General features: G+C 48.0%; 1 protein-coding gene across 4 annotated transcripts in view; it reads right to left on the bottom strand.

The window, feature by feature from the left end:
• The window catches only part of LOC139110075 (ankyrin repeat domain-containing protein SOWAHA-like), a 375,001-nt gene that overhangs the window by 290,050 nt on the left and 64,662 nt on the right, over positions 1-20,289 (bottom strand). For all 4 annotated transcript variants that reach the window (XM_070669630.1, XM_070669627.1, XM_070669631.1 and 1 more), the window contains exon 4: positions 15,701-15,733. The gene's annotated coding sequence lies outside the window, so the exon portion shown is untranslated. The remainder of the gene's footprint in view (positions 1-15,700; positions 15,734-20,289) is intronic.

The raw sequence follows: 20,289 nt of genomic DNA, 5'->3' as shown, positions 1-20,289 counted from the left end.
GATCCTACCGACGATGAGAAATAGGCTATCTTTTAAATCGTTTTAGAGCTCTGTAGCCGGAGGAAGTGAAGATCAATAAAACAGTGAGAGAAAAAGAACAATTTGAGGGTGGCTCCGGTTTCACAGCGACGGTGCACGATCGGGTGGGCGAGGGGTGCCGCGGTGGGCGCGAGAGGGTAGCGAAAGAAGGGTGGCTGAATGGTGCGGCGCGCAAGGTGGGTGGAGATGGCGCGACATTTCATTCAATTTAAATGAAACTCGTATTAACGATGTGAAATCAGTGAATTCAATTAGGCGAGCTTTATTAATACAACATGATTAATTAAACAATAGAGCACGGTAGAAGGAGGGAACGGAATAAGAACGGGGAACGAGCAAAGGGTTACCCCAAGAGAGCGCGGCAGATGTTCGTGGCGTCAACCGAATTATTAAATATCGTAAGTTTGCACGTCTGTCGCGAACAAGCTTTCGGCAAATACAGAGATCCTTCCGCTTATCGCCTGGCCGATTTCAACCTCCGCATATTACATTTCGCGCGCGCGAAAGAAAGTCTTCAATTTTATTTTTCGATAAAAGAGAGAGAGAGAGAGCGAGCGGATGTAAAAATCGTTGTTGCACATCGAACAGTTTAAGAAAGAGAATACAATTATTTACTCGGGATTGTAGGGAGGTGTTTATAAGTGGAACGGCGCATCTCTTTGTTCTCGCCGACGTTGGAGACAGGTATATACCTCGGTTGCCTGAACTAAAACGACACGGGTGAATTTAACCGAAAAATCACCATCTGAAAAATGAGCCTCTCCAAACTCGACCATGACCGTGGACCTAAGAGAATAACTCACGGATTCTATTTCATGCTACGAAAGCAGAACCTGGCCGGAGCAGCGGTTTGCTTACGCCGAGATTGAGTCGGATTAAACGCGAGGGAGGGGAGCAAATAAGAGAATAAAAAAAAGATTAAAAAAAAAAAAGAAATAAAAGAAAAAAAAAGAAAAAAAAATCCTTGCTTCACTAATTTCCCTTTAACTAGCTGGAAGGCTTAAGTCACTTTAATTGCGGCCGACTCGCTGGCGCGTTATCGCGACTTTTAGCTAAAATATCTCATTCTCTGTAGCTCTTCATATCGAGTCGGGCATACAAGCCGCGGTGTTCTAAGGTTTAGACGAACTTTTTCAATGAAGATTATTCCGAAGTCCGCTAACTACTCAGCGCTCTCTTGAGGGTTTGCGCCAACTTTTTTCATTCGCCTAACTTTCCCGAGAGTCTGTGCCGACGAAGGAGAAAGAGTAGATTGGCGAGCACAGGAAACAGGAACATGGAGACGGCTACATGTTCCGTTTACTGCCACCTTAAACCTGTTACGACTACCACCGGAGTCCGCAATGCTCGTAAAAAGCGATGCTTTAATAACGATATTTACGCATAGTTAAAACGTCTACGTGCCCCCCATTTACTTCGGGGATAATTTTAAAAAAATTCAAATCACATTACTTTAGCGGCGAGTACTACATCGCGTTATAAATTCATATATTAAACGAAATACGATTTACGGCTGAATAAATAATATCGCGCGGCGATGAACGATAAAATTCCAGCTTATAAATTAATCTTCATTTACGTTATTATATTACGGTAGCAGCAACGTGCTTTTCATGTCGTTACAGCGCGGCCGTTTCTCTATCGAGTAGTCGACGACACGGCTTCATCCTAAGAAGGGCCCACGCGATTTATCGCTCGTTAGCCTTCAGAGGCGAGACCAGTCGACCGGTCTCACCACCACCGCTCGATTCGAGCATAATGACTGTAAGAAGTATGCGGCGTATTCAGGCGTCAAAATCCGCGGCCTTACGTTGCCTCGTAATTGGTCCGTCATTCTTCGGCCCGTCAAAATACACAGTGAGCATAAAAGAAGAAGGAGCTGCTGCTGTCGATGCTCGGCGAAGGACCTGATTAGCGACCCATGGATCCCTCGGATATCTACGTAAGTCTCCAGTCATGGAGGCGCGAACTAGGTGGGGACGAAGAAACGAGAAAAGACGACAGAAAGAGAGAGAGAGAGAGAGACAGAGAGAGAAATAGAGAGAATGAGAAGAAGGCGAGGACTCTCGCCGATGCGAGCACCTGACATTCATGACTCGAAACATCGTTTGACGTTCATTCAGGGCAACTTTTCGAGGCAGCCTGTTTTCAGCGCGCGTATCGAATAAGGTCCCCCACAATGGCCCGTGATGCAGGCAGCGTAGATAATTGAACGTTTCAGTGGCTGCCTGCCACGAGTAATAACGGTATAAGGTACGTGCATACATCTGATTGCGAGAGTCCGACCGCTTGTGGCTGTGGCGTAAAGAGGGAAAACGTGGCTGGCATTAAGGACGCGCTGACTTAAACCTCCGCACGCAAGTCCTCTCATCGAGGAAGTGTCTTCATTATCCGTTGACAAGCTCGTCGACTATGAATAGAGGCGTGGAACACGGACTTTGTCCGTGAACGAGGTACGACAAAGCGCGAAAACGCGATTGCACCAATATTGTTATGCACTCGTCTGTCGGTGTGATGTGAGCTGCGCATAATACTTCTTTGAAAAATATTTTACCGCTTGTGCGCAACGTTGTAAGAGCGCCGTGAAGAATCAACCGCTCCGAAAAAAAAAAAAAAAAAAAAAAAAATTAGAGAGAGAGAAAGAAAGAAAAAAAAACCTCCGCCGCGTATCCCCCGTACGATGATTAATTACGAGCGCGATTATTAAACGTTGCACTCGGCAGTACCGTCGACGGCACTCGTGCATCTGGATTTCCGACCGCGCGAGTCACCGGAGGTGCACTAACGCGTGACGCATTTCGAATATTAGCAATCAGGACGACGCATTTAATTTTGGAACTCCCTCGCCGCAAGAAACGACAAACGTTTTGATCAAACATTTGGCAAACACTCGTCGCGCGGACTCGAGCTCGGGGTCCTCCCGTGCCCGTCTGAATCGAAACAACTCTGTCGCTTCCACAAACAACCGGCGAAGCAGGACGCGCCGGTGATGGAAGGAGACGGACGATCAGTTGTTTTGCTACTGTCTGCGCAGCGAAGTTCGCTGGGCTGCATATCTCGGGGCGTTTGCTTCGTCAACCTCTTCAACGTGCTTCCCTTCAGTTTCGACTCGCTTCCCGGACATAATGTATCTCCTTAACAGTCGCTAATATGCATATCAACATTAATATCCTAGTTATAATTACTTGCTTTTTTTTTCCTCTCGCCTCTAGTTATAATTACTTGCTTTTTTTTTCCTCTCGCCCACTTACGATGTAAAAAAGAAAATTGATCGAATAAAAAAAATTTTTAATTATACCCTCTTGACTTCTTTATTTCTTTTTTTTTTTTTAACTGTTTGATGCTGCGATCGTAATACGAAAAAAATAATCTCCGCGTGCAATTACGTTGTTCTCGGGCAGTTGCAAATATATGTGCGAGTATAATGTGCGTTTCAGACGCGATGATGTTAAGAAGAATACACGCTGCCACGGCTTGATACGGGCTGGCAATAAAGCGACATGCCGTTGTTACCGTAACTATTAATTAGCAGCCAGCTACAATGCCGTCGTGCCGTCGCTCACGGGATCCGTTTCAACGTATATAAAGGTCGGAACATATCGCGCAGCCTAAATGGAAACGTCACGATGATCGTGTAAGTGGCTTGTCTAACATTTTGATTAACACGTCGGTGTTGCCGGCAAAACGAAGGCAGAAAGCTGCAAAACGCGAAAGGGGGCTCCTCCTCTCGCCCTCCTCGTTCTTTATGGTGCGCGTACAGACGTAGGTTGGTATTAGCTTGTCGAGGCGAAGGCGGCTGTCACTCAGCCGGCCCAGGTATCCCGAAAGACCGTCTGGCTGTGTCAGAAGGTGGATATACGCGATGCTAGGGCATGTGAATCGATCTGTTAAGAACATGTTTACACGCTACCGCCTCTCACTTCTACCAAGTTTCGCCGGGGCTCTCCTTCTCTCTCATAATTAACCCATTGCAATCGGATCGGCCGCGCTGTCGACAATTTCATCTCGAGTATTATTTTATCCCGCGCATTACGGCGCCCCTCGCTCACGGCCATTACTCCACGATAGAGACGTTCTACGCGCATTCTTGAGGGACGGCAGACAATCTTCTCGGCGGATCCTACATTACGTAGCCGAGTGACGCACGCTCGACAAATGGTCGTTTGCCTATATCCGTGGCGGGCTCTTACTCCCGGTGCCGGGCCAAATAAGCACAGTTTACAGTCGAGGGTCGTGGGGTTCATGACGTTACTTATGCAATGTAACTCAACTCCGGTTAGACTCGACTCGGCGCGGACGCGGGAGACGGTGGAGTACGCCCGTCGAATTCATGCCCTCTTAGAATACAACCCCTTGTGCGGAAGGGTCGCGGGGAGCCCTTATATTACTTACGTAGACCCGGATCAGGACCACTCGGCCCCTTTTATGTATGAAACCCCTGCGTATAATACTCTCGCCGGCGAGAGGCATCGCCGCGCACGTCGGGGGTGGATTCGAGTTGGATCATGGTCACCGACAGTCTTCTCAAATTACCCATCGTTTAGAACTCGTTTCTCGCCGGTGAGTGCAAATGCATACAAATATATATGCTGATCGCACGGCCGGAGGGACGGCCTTATAAAGGGACCCGCTCGTTTGACTGCGCATCGAATGATATTTATCGGATTATATCGAGCGCCAATCTCGAGAGATCTGTTTTTATGATATTAAGCTTGTCCGTAAAGTCGTTTCGCGTTCTCGAAAACAATATTTCTACAAAAGCTACGTTATCGCGCGCGATTTTAATTAAATTGCAATAAAAAAATCTATCGATTAATGCTGGCTTTAAAAATTATAATTTACAGTCCATTGCTCAATCACGCGTGCAAATAAAATTTAGAAATACATATATAGAAATATAGAAAAAATAGAAAAATATAGAAATTATTTTTTTCTTTATCTGTACATTAAAAAAAAATTTTTTAATTAATTATTTAATCAACGTTATAACTTTTATAATATCACTCTTGTATATAAAAAAAAAAATTTTACGAAACTACTAAGTTTGACGAACCAGGCAACGTCATGTCGACAGCTGATGCCTTATTTCTCGCGCTCGTCTCCCCCGTGTGACGGAAAAGAGCGACTCGCGACAAAGCGTTGACGTGAGAGAAAGGAGAGTAGCGGCGGGCCGCGAAGAAATGGAAAACGGGCTTCTTTGACAAATTCGATTCGCGTGTCACGGCACGCGGAACACGGCGAGAGCCAGAAAACCGAGAGGGTGTTCCACTCTCTCGCAGTCGCTAAATCAGCTAAATGGCTGGCGAAGCCGGCGGGGGATCGGGAAACCAGTGTAACGCGAGGTGTGACAGGCGTGGCTGACGCCATCGGTAAAATCTTGAATATTTGATGCCGCGCGTCTCGCGGCTGCCGCTCTTGACGACTACGCTCGACGCCGACGAGATATTGAGAGCCGCGTGAATTTCAAGCGTCGCGGAGAAAATCAAGTCTCATCGCCCTTCCTCTAAGAGGAATCGAGTGTAGGAATACCGGATTGTCTGGCCCGTCACCTCTTATCTTCGTTACCCGTCATCGCTCCTCGTTCCGCGAGAATTATTCAACGACTTTAATGCCGCGCATACGCTGCAAGCACAGCATTGAATTGATATCCCACGCGCCATTCACTCGCGCCAGGTATTAATTATTTCCATTACGTATCCGGCGATTTAATTATAAAAATTATATGTATATTGCCGGAGCGAGAGGGATAAAAAGTGTGAGTCTGGAAATTTTGGACGCGTCTCTTCCAACGGCACGGTCCGTCCGATCAATCAGGCTACATCGTCCTCGAGTGTACAAATAATTTCATCGCGCATATCGAGCTTATTCCGCTCCTAATAAAGTATGAAATAACATTTGCAGAGAAAGTTAAATATTTCGAGCGCGCGCGCAATAATTCGTACTGTACTACGGATTATATGAGTCATCTCGGAGGCGAAATGGCCGAGGGTGATAACAATCGCGTTACCGTTTTTACGACGTGTGTCCAGGCGCGCGCGAGGAATGATGATTGAATTAAGCGTCTTAAAACCAGAGGTGTCCATTGAATGTTCGCGCGACGACCGGCCGTTCGCGGCGAAACGACGCAAACAGCCTTTAGTGCCTCGCGGCAAACAGAAAAAGCTACACATCCCGGAACGGACTCATTCCAGGACTCATCCAATTAATCATTTTACGAGCCATCGACTCTTCCCTCGTTTTTCTGTACAATCCTACGGTCGCGTACCGCTGTTGTCCGTTCTGTTGCAAAAAGAGGAGCGCAAAGCGCGAACAGTGAAAAAAAAATAAATAAAAAAAAGAGAGAGAGAGAGAAGGAAAAAAAAAACAAAGAGAGGAATAAAAATACAACGCGGCGTAATTTTTATCGTTGAATGTTCCGACGCTGGCCGTGACACGTCGAGCGAATTAACAAGCCCGGCTCGCGATTTCCGACGGTACATCAACAACGGTCGTCCTCCCTCCCCCCCTCCCCGTCCCCGTAGCCGATGTTAATGCGTATTAATGTCGAGCGTGTAGATATTTCGCTTTACGTGAGTCTGCTCTGTGTAGGTAACAAGCGCATTTATTTATGGATAGCCCGGAACGCCCGATGAAACATCAATGTGTCCGAAAGCAGGAACGTGGGAGCGACGCGAGTGCAATAGAGAGACGTTCGTAGACAAACTAGCGAGGTGGTTGAAGAAAGAGGAGTACCGGAAAAAGAGAGAGAGAGCAAGAGAGAAAAGAACAGCACTCCGGACGGTCCAGAGAGAAAAAGGGACGACGATAGAGAAAGAGGATGAATAGGCGCGGAACGAATGTGTTTGTGAAAAGTACGAAATCGTTGGTTGATAATGGGCGCAGTTTATCAGACCTTCCCCCCTCGCCCGGCCCCTTCCACCTTTTCGTGTCCGCAGCCCCTGTACCGCTCTTCCATACCAGCGGCGGCAATAGCGGGTGCTTTCATTGTACACGCGGCCTGCAAACAATAATCATGACACGCGGGATTGCCCGGCAATGACAATGGAATTGATGAAATATCGATTGCGCGCCCGACGACACCGTATAATTGTTTTACAACGACCACCGCGCCATTCGGCGCCGCTGATAGGACTCTGCGGTGGCTACGTAAAATCGTTTCCCGTATACGTTTTCCAGACGGGATATATGCGCGCCTTCATACCCCTTTTGGCGAGAGCGAGCCGCCTCTCCTCTCGTGAAAAACAGAGGGACGGCGAGTCGGCTGTGTTCGAACGGGCGCGAATAATTGAAGAGGCTATTTTCAAAACCGTCCGCGTCCACTTTCAGTTTAGAACGAACTCGACACGTCAGCTGGGCACGCCGTGTATATATTTTTAAAAATCCGCTTTATACGTATATACATATACATATATATGTGTCTCCTCTCCTCTCAGAATTAATTACAATTCTTGCACAATGAGAAACAATAAATGTAAATAGCTAGCGCGGCGTCGCAATCCAGATAATTGCGAGATGACGTCTACTTCAGCAGGCACTTTATTTCGGGCGTTAAAGTGTCACCGAGTGCTGCGCGACGTTTAATCCCCCGCCTCCGAGATCGCAATGTAAATTTGACGTGAACATTAATCGCGCGCAATTACTCGACGTGTCGCATCGAGGAAACGGTATCCGAGGTATCAGCGTGTCAGCTAGCTTGCGCACGGCGCAATAATCTTGAATCTCATAAGCAGCCGTGTGTCACACACAAGCGTATGTTGCGGGAGCGGGCGGTGTCGGCCCTCTAAGAACAGGTGGTGCCTAAAGGGCGAGGAGATTTGTAGTTTCATTAGGCAGCGGCTGCTGCTTATGACGCCTGGGCTCGGTTGTCTACAACCACTTACATCGCTACTTACCTGCGTCGCGCCGTAAGTAACCTCTCCCCCCAATTCGACGCGGCGTCGAGCCACTTGCAAACCCGGCGCGGAAAATGAGCAAGAACTGTGCGTTCGCTTGAGTAAGTGCCATCAAGAACGAGTTATACGTAACTTAAGCAAATGCGCGGAAATGAAGCCACCGTGGAGGAAGAACGGTTTTCGCGACGCAGACGAAAGCGAGCCGCAACGACGACGCCGTTGATCGCTCGCAATTTTCTCCGATGTCTAAAATCTTTCCTATCTACTTGCCGCAAGATCAATACGGGAAATTAATATAGAGATTTTGACGAAACGACTCAATAAAAGTATGAGGATCGCTTTCCCGGAAGTTTATATTACGAGTAAGACGGATAGAGCGGAATCTGGGATCTTGAAAAAGTAGCAGTTTGGAAGTCGACGGTTCTCCAAAGCCACAAGATTGGCTTTCGGGAGCATCCGTATCAAAAAGTTCGCGCAATTGCCTCTCGGAGCCCCGCGGTCCGCGCAAAGGGAAAAGAAGAGATTCTAAAGAAGTTTTCCAAATTGCGCGACGATCTCGTTGAAACGACGTTCACCGGGCGTGTTCGAACCCACGAGCGGCCACCGTCGGAAACTTTTGACGCCGATGTCACAGTAGGTACGCGAGATGTGTATCCGGCATTCATACATTCGCACGAAAAAGATGCAGATGGTGTTCGCATAATACAAACTCCGAGAGGCAGCTGCGCGGATGTATATACGATGGATTCTCGCACCTCTCATCGAATAATCTCTCGTCGCCGTATTCCAACTAGTCAGAGAAGAGACAGAGATACATATATATCATTCTAAACGTGCATATATAAAAAAGTATTTTTACAAAACGAAACCTTGAAACGATTAGCAGAAAATTTAATTTTCTAAAAAAAAGAAAAGAAAAAAGAAAAAAAAAGAAAGTTAATTTTTGCTTTTAAAATTTAATGTTGCATTTCATTTACGCGTCACAGTTTTGCCAATTTTTTATGACCCGATAAATATCCGAAACGAGGATCACGTATGCCGATGGATATACGACTCGCTTCGACGAATAAATTCGACCGCACGGGATCGAATACATTTCGCTCGGCTTACACGACACCCGAGCAGATGCCGGAGTAATTTCGACCGCGTCACGAGTTTTTCAAAACGGATTATTATGTTCGTCTTTCTCCGTCTCTTCTCTTTTTTTTCCTGTCTTTTTTTTTTTTTTTTTTTTTGTCGCGAACGTGCCCGAGACTCTGATCTGCGGATCTCACCGAGTAACGTAACCGCGACTCTACGGAGATCGGTGGCAAAACAGCCTCCAGCTATCCCGGTCCACCCCGCCGCAACGAGGCGTCGTTGTGACGTATCAACTTCGCAGAAGTGCCGGACGTGTTCCTGCTCGAAAGCGCCGTAATTACGGGTATCTTTTATAGGCAGGAAGAAGATATTTATACAGCCGACGTGCCGGATGATCGAGGAGGCTCTCTCGCTCCCCCCCCCCTCGACGATGACGCGACCTTTTCCCTATCGGCCGAGGTGGGATGATCCACGGCCGATCCGGCTGGACCACGATTCTAACTTAGCAGTATTTTTCATGTACGGTATGCTCGGTAAATTAAGCGTCCATTCAACGCCATTCCGCGCCGAGAATACTCCTTGCGTTCATGACGTTGTTTGCTTAAAGGCACAATGCTGCCGTTGCGCGATGATAAAGCATCGTCAAAAAATAACTGACGCGATCGGGACATATAGCGGAATAACGAAAGCGTTATACACCTGTATAGATTGGATATTCAAGAGCAAGGTGTAAGCCGAGTTTATAACGAGCGTGACCTAAAATACGATAGTTATTAATTAGGCGATTATATCGGAAGAGTACTTCGACAAAAAATTTCGACAAAAAACTTCGACAAAAAACTTCGACAAAAAACAAAAACTTTCATTAAAAAAAAAAAAAAAAAAAAATTACATCCTCTCGTCGTACAAGTATTAAATGCCGTAAGTACGAATGTACAATCGTTCGGTCGCAGCGGGAGCAAATTTTTGGTTACTTTATGGGCGACAGTGGACGAGCCGAGTCAGGAAGCGATAGAGAACGCGCGGGGGAGAGCGAGTTAATTTCATAGCTGATCACCCCGGGTAATCCAACCGGGGGGGCGGTGCCGCTGATGCGGAAAACAAAGCTGCAGGGTGCGACGAGTCACCCTACCAAGCTTTTCCGAGTCGTACGTCATAAGTGCTTCCGCGCTAGATTCATCATCTTAGCCGACCGGCTTCCAGCAGGGTTATCCACTTTTTCCACCCTTGTCGACGACAGTAGACGGCACGGTGACGGGGATTATTCTGCTTGAACCGTCCTAAAATCTTCTCGTCTCGAAGAAAAGGATATTTCTCGCGCAGGGAGAAGCTCTACAGAATTTTTCTCTTAAAACGAAAAGTCTCCCTAGCAGCAGCTATCCCGGTTAATCGCTCCGTGCATCTAAATAACAAGCAGTTCTCTGCAGTCCGTCCGCCGCGCGAAGTGGCGGTGGCAAATAAAAAAAAAAAAAACGCCCGGGGATCGCGCATTTGTTTTCACGGCCTTCGATGTAAAGCCTGATCGAATCATATTCGTAGATGGGAACTAGCGATACTTTATTTTATTGCGCGCATCGGTTGTGTAATACCATGACGTTGTTTCGCGTGTACCAACGCTATCCGTTACGTAGCGTCGACACGATTCAATGTGCACGACATGAACGCCGCGTAAAAACGCGTCCGGTCCGACCGTTTGTTTTTTACGAGAGCGCGAACGAATAATATTAAGCCGCGACGTGCGGAACGTTACGAAAAGCTCGACGTCCGCGCGATAATCGAAGTGGACCCGGAGGCGGATCAGGCGTCAGGAAGGAAGGACGTGCGTGGTGTCAGGCATCGCGTACACGCCGCAGGACCCTAATGGTGGCTGCTTATGGGCTGATTTATTTATCAGAGTGGCAATACCACGGCGAATTCACCCTAAGAGCACGCCAGATTAGCCTCGAGCCCTCGTGTGTATCTTTCTCGCGGCTCTATGGACGCATAATAGACACGCGTGATAGACGAGAGAACGGGAGAACGTGACACGCGAATAAAGTACGGCCGGGGGAGACGGAGAAGAGCATAGGGCGATCGTTAAATCTGGGACCGATGTAGAAACGTTCAATTAAAAATAAAGCTCAGCGAACGTTCGCTGCGGCTTTTAATTAAAAATACTCACGCGAAAAACTACGTTCTTCCCTCAATCTTTCGGAAAGTCATCCGAGAGCGATAAAAAATCGACGTGACGCAAGTGCAGGTTCGTCACGTATGACACGTACTCGGAAACGAGCCACGTGGATACCGAGATCACCTTCGCGTAATCTGCGGTGATCCCATAAATAATACGCGCAACGTGCGCTCTCCGCTCCTCCGTTGCGTTATGAAAAACAAACTCGTTTACGTGCCCGCGCATTAAATCTTTGTAGCCCGTCGACGAGATTCTCGTTCACGTACTTCGGATCCGTGAAAATGCGTGTATCGGCTTTATCAGCATTATAACGCGTATCACTCCCAAAGAGCTTATCCCCGCGATGCACGTCGGCCATGAGCGATCGTAATCGAAATTCCATTTCCTGTCTCGCATTGTGAGCCCGAGCTAGGTGAATCCCGATTTGCGTTCAAATAAAATCTAACAATGACCGGCCCAGCCAACCCATATCTTTTTTGTTCTCTCCGAAAGACGAAAAAAAAGAAAAAAAAAAAAAATATGAATTTTTTTGGTCGATCCGGGCGTACACAAAAGCACGTGTAGAATTGTACGCCCGATGCAGAGATGCCAGCGCGAACGACCGCGTCATCCATATATTCCCGGCTAGACCTCAATTTTCATCCCCTTAATCGACGGGACCGGAGGAGAGCGAGCCGGGGTCCAGGGTGTGTGGACGGAGGGGTGGAAAGTGGGTGCCAGATTCGCAACGCGTACGAATTGACCTCGCGATTTGACGCTACGCGAACGCGCTCCGACCAATTATCCGCAGTCTCCCCCCCCATTTTTCGGATTTCGTGCCCATTGTGCATCCGACCCCTATGCGGCAGAGAATGCACAACGCGCATTCATCCGGCTAAGCGTTCTTTGCTCGGTTTCGCCGTGCGCTCTCGATGTCGCAGCGTGTGTCGTAACAGTCGTTACACAATCGTACGTCAAAGTCGTCTGGGCACCGATTGTCCTTTGCGCTTTCAACTCTCTCCCACGATATCTTCCTGAAATTACGACGTCACATGTGCCCCGCGATTCGACGGCAAACGGCGGCGTGAATGGGATGAAATTGAATTAAAATTGGAGGCTCACGCGTCAAAAGTAACGTCAAAAGATCAAAAAGAGACAATAAGCCGCGAGCAGCATTGGCACGCTGCAAATTAAAAATGCACGAGGACCCGGAGCTTCTCGCGCGGCATTTTTGTTCGCTCGCGATTGAATCTGTCGCATCACGTCGCGGTAGGGGCGCGGAGATACGACGCTCTAAATTCGACGACACGTCATGCTCGGCGACTCCGAAGGTGTCGCAGTACTTTCCCGTTCTGCCATTCAGAACCCAGACGTTCCCCCTTTTGCTTGAAAGGACACGCGAGTTCTTGTCCAAATCCTTTCAATACATACATATGTATTATGTACACAAACGAACACGCGGGAGCACCTAAGGGGCGTGCAGGATTTCCTTGTCACAAAAGTTATATGTACCCGCGAAGATGGAGAAGAGATAAAAAGATAGAAAGAGAGAGAGAGAAAAAAAAAATGCGGGACAAAAGAGCCGTTTTATTACGGAACGGCGACACTTAGGCTTATACAACTCGCCATCGTCTTTTGTGCCGTGATAATATTTTTCCTTTTCGCCGTGCCGACCGCTAATTTCTGTTGCACCCACGCTTAACCGACCACCAAGAATAACCTCCTCTTAAAATGGAATTTATATGTTAACAGAAACGTAGCTTCCCCCACGGTGGAATCATACAAGCGGCTATCGCGCCGTGTTTTAATACGGTATAGTTTTCGCGATGCTGCCTGTTAATTATCCGAAACATTTAACGGCAACAAAGTTATAACTAGACGCTTGCTCGCGGCAAAAGTGCAGGCGAAAAAAGAATGAAAATTTACTACGAGCCGCGCTATATATCCGAGTGTTATAGAAACAAAATTCCGCCACAACCACCCAGTATGTTCAACATAGTCGGTATTACGGCCATTTTATTCCGCTAATGCCCCGTGTTGTATCTACCGTACTCGCGCTTTTATTCATGAACACGCGAGGTGTATGCGCGCGGCCGGCGGTGCACATACTGCATTCGGAGCAAAAACACCGATGTTAATGAATGGCGCACGACGAGGAAAGATAAACCCCCCGTGAAATCACTATCGCTCGCGCGCGATAATTAAATATCACCGTCGGATAACAGAGAGCACGGATCGTATTCCGCGATTCCTGTGCGCGTTGCGAAGCGGTTTTTTTTTTTTTTTCCCGGCCGAAGAGCGAACGTGTGAAAATCGCGAGAAACGAGAATCGGGGAGAAAAAGGGGGCCACTTCGCGCCGTTCGCATTTGACAACGCGGATCTCTTCAGGGACCGACGAGCCGGCCGTTCGAGGAGGACTCGAGCGCGGAGATGAGCCCGGATGGAAGAAAAAAAAAAAAAAAAAGCGGACAAAACATGGACGTGTCGGCGTGTCCTGTCGCATATTTTCTCGCCGCGCGCGGGTAATCATAAAACTCAAACCGCGCCCGTTATATATGTATAAAACTGAAGCGGCGCACTTTTCCGACCGGTGTACATTCGAGTCCTCGCTTTGAATACAGCGCCCGGAGGACGGCAATAAAGAGTTTTGACAAACGGGCTAGACGCGCGAGCGAGCGCGACGCCGGGCATCGCGCCGCCCGCCCACCGCGGGGAACACAGCGCGACGCCGTCGTCGGTGTGCGCGCTGCAGATCGCTATGTGCACCGCCTGGCTTTTTCATTCGGCCGGAAAAACGAATGAACGTCGGCCGTGACGACAAACGGCGGGTACACGTCGAGTACATGAATACACGAGCGGCCGTTTATACATTTCGCCCGCCGACTATATTGCAGCTGGCATATTCCGGGCGCGCTTTTACGAGATCGTCTTCGAGAGGAAAAAAGCGCATAGGAGGTCAGCGATCGACGATCGACGTTATTCATCGATCGGACGATGAAATCGGTATCTAGTTTTCACGCCACTCTTTCTGAACAATCCGAGTTTTTTTTTTCCTATTTTTAAGTCAAATAACTAACGCTGCGACTCTATCAAAAGTATCAAAATTCGGTAAGATTTGTATTTATGAATAATTACGTTGCGTGAAAAACATAACCCGTTTTTAGTACTCATTTTAATTTACTTTGCTAAATGATTTTTCGAGAGAAAAAAATCGCGCTGCTGACTTTTGTAATTGTTTCCATTCATCGTCGGTACGAGTCATACCAATGCGCTCTCGCCGCGCGCTATTTTATCATATTGTCGCAAAAAAAAAAAATAAAAAAAAAAAAAACTACAAATGAACGTCGACGACAAACGGCGCACGAACGTCGTCCACATGAATACCACACGCGCGAACGTTTATAGAACTCTCGCTACCGTTTCGTTCTGACTAGTGCAAATTACGAGTACAGCCGAAAAAAAAATAGAATTAAAAAAAAGAAAAAAAAAAAAAAATACATCGATGATTTTAGCAAACTCTAATTTTGAATATCCGTGTGCGACTCAAAGCACGGTGTTTTTGTTCGCCCGAAAAATCATCAACGCGTATCAGCGTTTTTAATACTCGTCGGATTTTCATCGGGTGGAACAATTACCGCATCTGCGACGAAATTTTTGCCCATCCCGGGCGTCAATATACAGGTTTAGCCGAGTGACGACACGATGTATCACACGAGCTCGTACCGTGCACCTACACACACGACCGGCGGGTCGTCTCCTCTCGTCATTCGACGCGGCGCTTCCACCCCCGCGCGCCGGAATCATCCAACGATGAAGCACTCGATTACTGCATTAACAATGCTACTAATTCAGCAGTGTCCTGCACGAGGACCCTTCCCCTATCCTCTTTCTCTCTCTCTCGCGCTCTCTATTTCCCTCGATTCAACCGGCTTGAATTGGAATCGATATCATACGTTCCTACATCCGTCCGGTCACGAGTGTGTGTACACGGCTTTCGGCGTGGCTCCCGACACTCGTTTTCCGCCGGACCGTTAAAACGGTTAAAACGACCGCACGACCGATACGTCATTCCGCGATGTTCGCAACCGGCCGTTGAGCGCGCCGAACATGATCGCCGGCCAATCGTGATCGCAGACTCCCGATTTCCACCCGCGGTAATGAAATCGTATCGCTCGCTACCGCGCGTTCAATCATCGCATTTATTTCGATATACATATACCCGCGGCCTGCCTCGCTTTCACATATCGCGCAATATGTACGTGCCTTTCACGCAAGATGCATCATTCGAGCCTGACCTTGTGAGTTTAGCCGCGTTCAGCTATAAGTAATTTAACTACGCGGATTTTTAACTGCGGTAAGAGAAAATTTTTAACGCTTAAAAACGTCAAGCTTAATTCTCACGTCGATCAAAATCTTGTGAGCAAAGGGTGGATATTACATTATATCGTAGTTATCAAAAACCAAGATTTGTCTAATTCAACGATTTAATAGCAATCGGAAATAAATTTAAATAATTTAATTAATTGTTCAAAGACTCACCAATTGCGACTGTCCTTTGAGTTTCCGCATCACCTGGAAATAAAATAAACTTACTTTAGTTGCTGCAATTAAACAAGACCTATGCCAAAACGCGGCTTGACTGCCGAATCCGCCGGGTCAGCTGAGTCCCGCCGTCCGCCGCCCGCGCGTCCCGCGCCACGTGGACGTGCAGCGCGATAGCTGCGGCAATACAAACACGTGCACGTGCTCGCGGCGTGCGCGGCGACCAGCGGCCGGCGGGCCCGGAGGTCAGCGGCCGCGGCAGTCGAGCGCGCGTTGGCATAGGTCAGACGTACAGTAGACTAGCACGCGGTAAAAAATGTTTAGATATCTAGCTTTTCTAGCTCGTTATTAGCTGGTAGTAATTGTTTCGCTACATGGCCTGCGCTGGACAATGATCAGACGGATACTAGACAGAGTTTTTTTTTTATCTAAATATAGTATAAACATATATTTTTATATATTTAATACAACCTTACTTTTAGAGCGATCATGGCTAATACCAAGTTGTTACTTTATGGAATATATCTAATCGGCGCAATCTTATCACTAGCTGCAAAATCCGAATAGTTAAATAAATTTCTACTCGGGCCATTTTAAATTATTAAATTAAACTTAATATAAAGAACTGCACGGCGAATCAGCTCCGCTGACTCGGCGGTATATTTTTTTTTTTTTTTTATTTAAATGCGGAAATATAAATGCAATAAAACGCGACTCGGCGCGCCAGTTTTCCGTCACGTCGTAAACCTACGCGCGCGGGTATCATATACGCGTTATGGTCGAATCGGAGATGCATCAATTTCCACGAGGTATCTCCTCGGATGCAGCGACGCGCGTAACGTACGCGTGGCGCAAGATTTCACGTCGATACAAACACGGTTAGCGGTGGCCGACAAGAGAAACGCGATCGTATGGCTGCTGCGGGTCGAGCGGCGGCGCGGCTCGTTCCCCACCGTCGAGGCAATGAATACGAATAGGTTTCGAGATACGATCTCTCTCGGGATACGCGCGGCACGCGGGAGGGGTTAAATTAAATGATTTGCATAAGTAGGTGGGTGTCGACACCGGCAAACATTGACAAACGCGTGTGCCGCAGCGCAACGCTGTCTCGCCTCCACGCTTCGGCCCCCGTCCCGCTCTGTCTCACTTTATCCGACGTCATGAGGGGGCAGATCTCCGCACGAAGTTATAAGAATATATTATTACGAGTAATGGAAGCGTACTCCGCGCCCGCCCCGGAGCCCTTACGCGCTGTAAAGCAGTCGCCAGATAAGAGGCGTCGAGCGCACGGACGACACAAGGGCGACACGTGTCGAACGGAGTGCGGGTCCACTGATACAGCCGTTCGCAATTACCCTACGCACGTCGTCACGAAAGCCGTTCTTAATCGGGACGTTACTCTTTCGGATTTCGTCGCTTAAGAGCGAACGGGGCGAGCCCGTTCGTGCGCGATTCCGCATCGATTCACGTTGAAATCGCGAGCGATCTGCAATCAATTCGCCGAGTGACGGGATAAGACGGTGTCCCTTTAAATCCCTCTCTTCCCCCCCCTTTCCCTCAGATTTCTCTGAACGTAACCTACGGCTCCCTCGATCGCGCCGCGAGCGTGGTATGTTTGCCGTTGTTGCGACAACGGCGTCACGTGTCAATTCGCATTATTACTATTTGTCGAAGGAGAGTATCGCGAAACGGCGTACGAACGACGGCGGGGGATCGGGCCGACCCTTCGTGGGAAAAGCCAACGCAAACAAAATAAAATAGAGATAGATAAAGACCGGCGCGCGCGAATATCGTGCGAGAACCCCTCTCGTCGCGACTTCCCTTGTATCTAATCCCGGATTGACTCGTGTCACTTATTAATATTTTATGCAAACACCATGATTTACGGCCGCGCGGAGGCATTACCCCGCGCGACCCTCTTTCCTCTTAGAAAACCGATAACCGCAAACTCGACAATGGCCTTATCTCCCTGTATCGTCGTGACGAATGACATTTGCGTCTTGATTACGGCGCCGGGGCATCCATTTATGAGTTCGTTCGCACGGAATTATTAATTCCCGTCGTTGGGACGTGACGGAAACAATGTTTCGCACTTACAAACTAATCTCGCTAAGATGGTTTTCTTTATTTTTTATTTTTTTTTTTTTTCGTCTCTTTTTAGCAATTCGCGGTTCAATTATTCTAACGAATAGGTAACTTTTTGTACGCGAGATCGAAATGTTCTCGGGAACTCGATGATTTTAAATTCCTTCTTTAACGCCGCGGGAAGCGTAGCTTTCGTTTCACGGTGAGCTACATTTACGCCCCGGGATCGAAGAATTTTATTCGCTGTTATCGCAATACCGGCAACCATTTTCTGTATGCTTTCCCTCGCGTTCCCGTTCCCCCAAGATTCCCATCCCGGGGTCGCATGGCGAAATCACCGGTAGGACGCTGATGGGTACGGGGCGGTTGAAAAAGGCGAAATCTGCAAGCCAAAACGAATCAGAGTAATCCTCCGCGCGTTCTCGAAAAGCACCCTCCCCTCCCGCCCTCGCTCGCTTTAGTGGTTCGGCTACGGTGAGGGCGGAATACACCCTACATCCGGAAAAAAGCCCACGACGGTCGATGAGCATTTCGTAAATGGATCTCACTCTGCTCCCTCTTCCCCCTCTCTATTCGCGTCTTTCGCTTGTCACGGGAGATGGTAATTTAACACTACCTAAAATTAACAATTTTCCAAGTGTATCAAGAACGCGATAAAATAAAATAAAAAAAAAAGGAAATATAAAACAGGGCTCGTACACATTCAAATAAGATCCAAGAATTTTTTTTAATCCGTAAAAGTCAAACGGTGCTGTTTTTATAAAAAAAAATCACGCGCGATAAATAAATTCCGCCGAAAAGATTTTCGAGGTCTTACGTAGATAATTAAAATAGCGTTAAGTTTTGTCGAACTACACGCGGAACCGCCGCTCGTTTTCTTCTCTTTTACTCTCCAATCTATTCTTGGCCGCGTGAAGGCGGACGCGTCGTCCCTACGGTAGAAGCGGTTCACCACCGACCGCCCCTTCCGTTCCTTCCGAAGGAACCGCGCAAAAGTCTCTTATCCTCCCCGTTCTTCCCCGACTACCCCATTGACTGCGCTATCCGACTATTCCGTTCCGTCCCCGTCGCCGTTGTCCTTCCAAGAGCCCTCATCGCTTTAAATTGCTGATGAGCATTTTTAGATTGGTTACCTTAAGTGAATTGGTACATAGACGCTCCTGTGTTCTCCCGATAAAGGTCTTTAATGAATCCGAAAGGAAGACGGCCTCACCGCAACGACGACGGTATTGCCACCGGGTCGTATTGTCGCTGCGTGCTAACGTTACACGTATATACGGTCCGATCCTCTCGCATGCAAATGTAATCTTACAAACCGAGACGTCTCCTAGTAGCTCTCGCAAAAAGTTGTACGCGTCGGAAATTAATTGCCCGAAACGCACGCGAGAATTCGCGGCGGAGGTATACAAATGAATGGAACTACATGTAAACCAATTAGCGACTTCCGACTGATAGCGAATTAATTTTTTTTTTTTTTTTACAAGTTGCATCAAACGCTTAATATTATAACTCGAATACATTGTATATACATATTAAACGCGCCGCGGTAAAAGCTTCCTGCGAGAAATACAACAGCCATGCGGGACAGCGTTATCGTAATGAAAAGCAATCTGAAATATTTTAACGAGAACGGCTCGTAATCTGTCAGACACATCGAGTCCTTGGGAAAGTCGTCGGCCATCGGCTTTCGCTGAGAACATCGAAAACGAGGGAATCCAGGTTCGGTTAAGGCTACCGAGCACGAGTAAATAAATGCCAACACGAACCCCGAGAAAAAGATAGCGACGAGTTAATTAAAGCCCCTTCCCGACATTAGACTCAAATCGAGAGAGAAAGAGAGACAGAGGAAAAGAGAAAGAGAGAGAGAATCGTCGCCTGTGCCCTTTCCCTTTCTTTCTTCGCCGATTTCCCGCCGCCGTGCCCTCGGCCGCACGGTTTTTCTTCCCGTGCGAACGGAGGAAAGGGGTGCGGACGGAGAGAAAATCGCCGCAGGACGAGAGGAGGACGGGGGAGGGACAAACGGACGAGGTCTGCCTTCTGGCTTCATCCGATAAAGGGAACGGGTAGTCGGCCGAATCCGTCCGGGTCCCGGCAGCAACAATAATATCGTCGTCAGTTCGTTAAGCGCTTCTTTCAGGCGACCTGCTCTCGCCTCACCTCCGCGAGCCCAAAGAGATAACTAACGTTCCTCCCGACTGCGACGACGACGTCGACAACGACGGGGCCACCTACACTCGTTACATTCCGACCGTTACGACATGCGCGAGGCAACCGAGCGCTCGCTTGCGTGCGTGACTTTGTCACTTAAGATAATATCGAGCCGCGGGGCCATTTATCACTTTCCGATACCCGCGAGGAACCTCCCGGCAGAGATACGCAACGGCGCGTCTCATTCTCCTCGATGACTTTAAATATATCGACATATCTTGGGGACTTGCGGCGAGCTAAATCGTCACGGAAAGCGGAGTAGTTTTCGGTAAACTTAAACGGGCGCGTAGCTC

This window comes from Cardiocondyla obscurior, linkage group LG19, assembly GCF_019399895.1.
Source record: "Cardiocondyla obscurior isolate alpha-2009 linkage group LG19, Cobs3.1, whole genome shotgun sequence".
NCBI lineage: Eukaryota > Metazoa > Arthropoda > Insecta > Hymenoptera > Formicidae > Cardiocondyla > Cardiocondyla obscurior.
The sequence above is the reverse complement of the archived record's forward strand: the minus strand, read 5'-3'. Positions and strand labels throughout refer to the sequence as shown.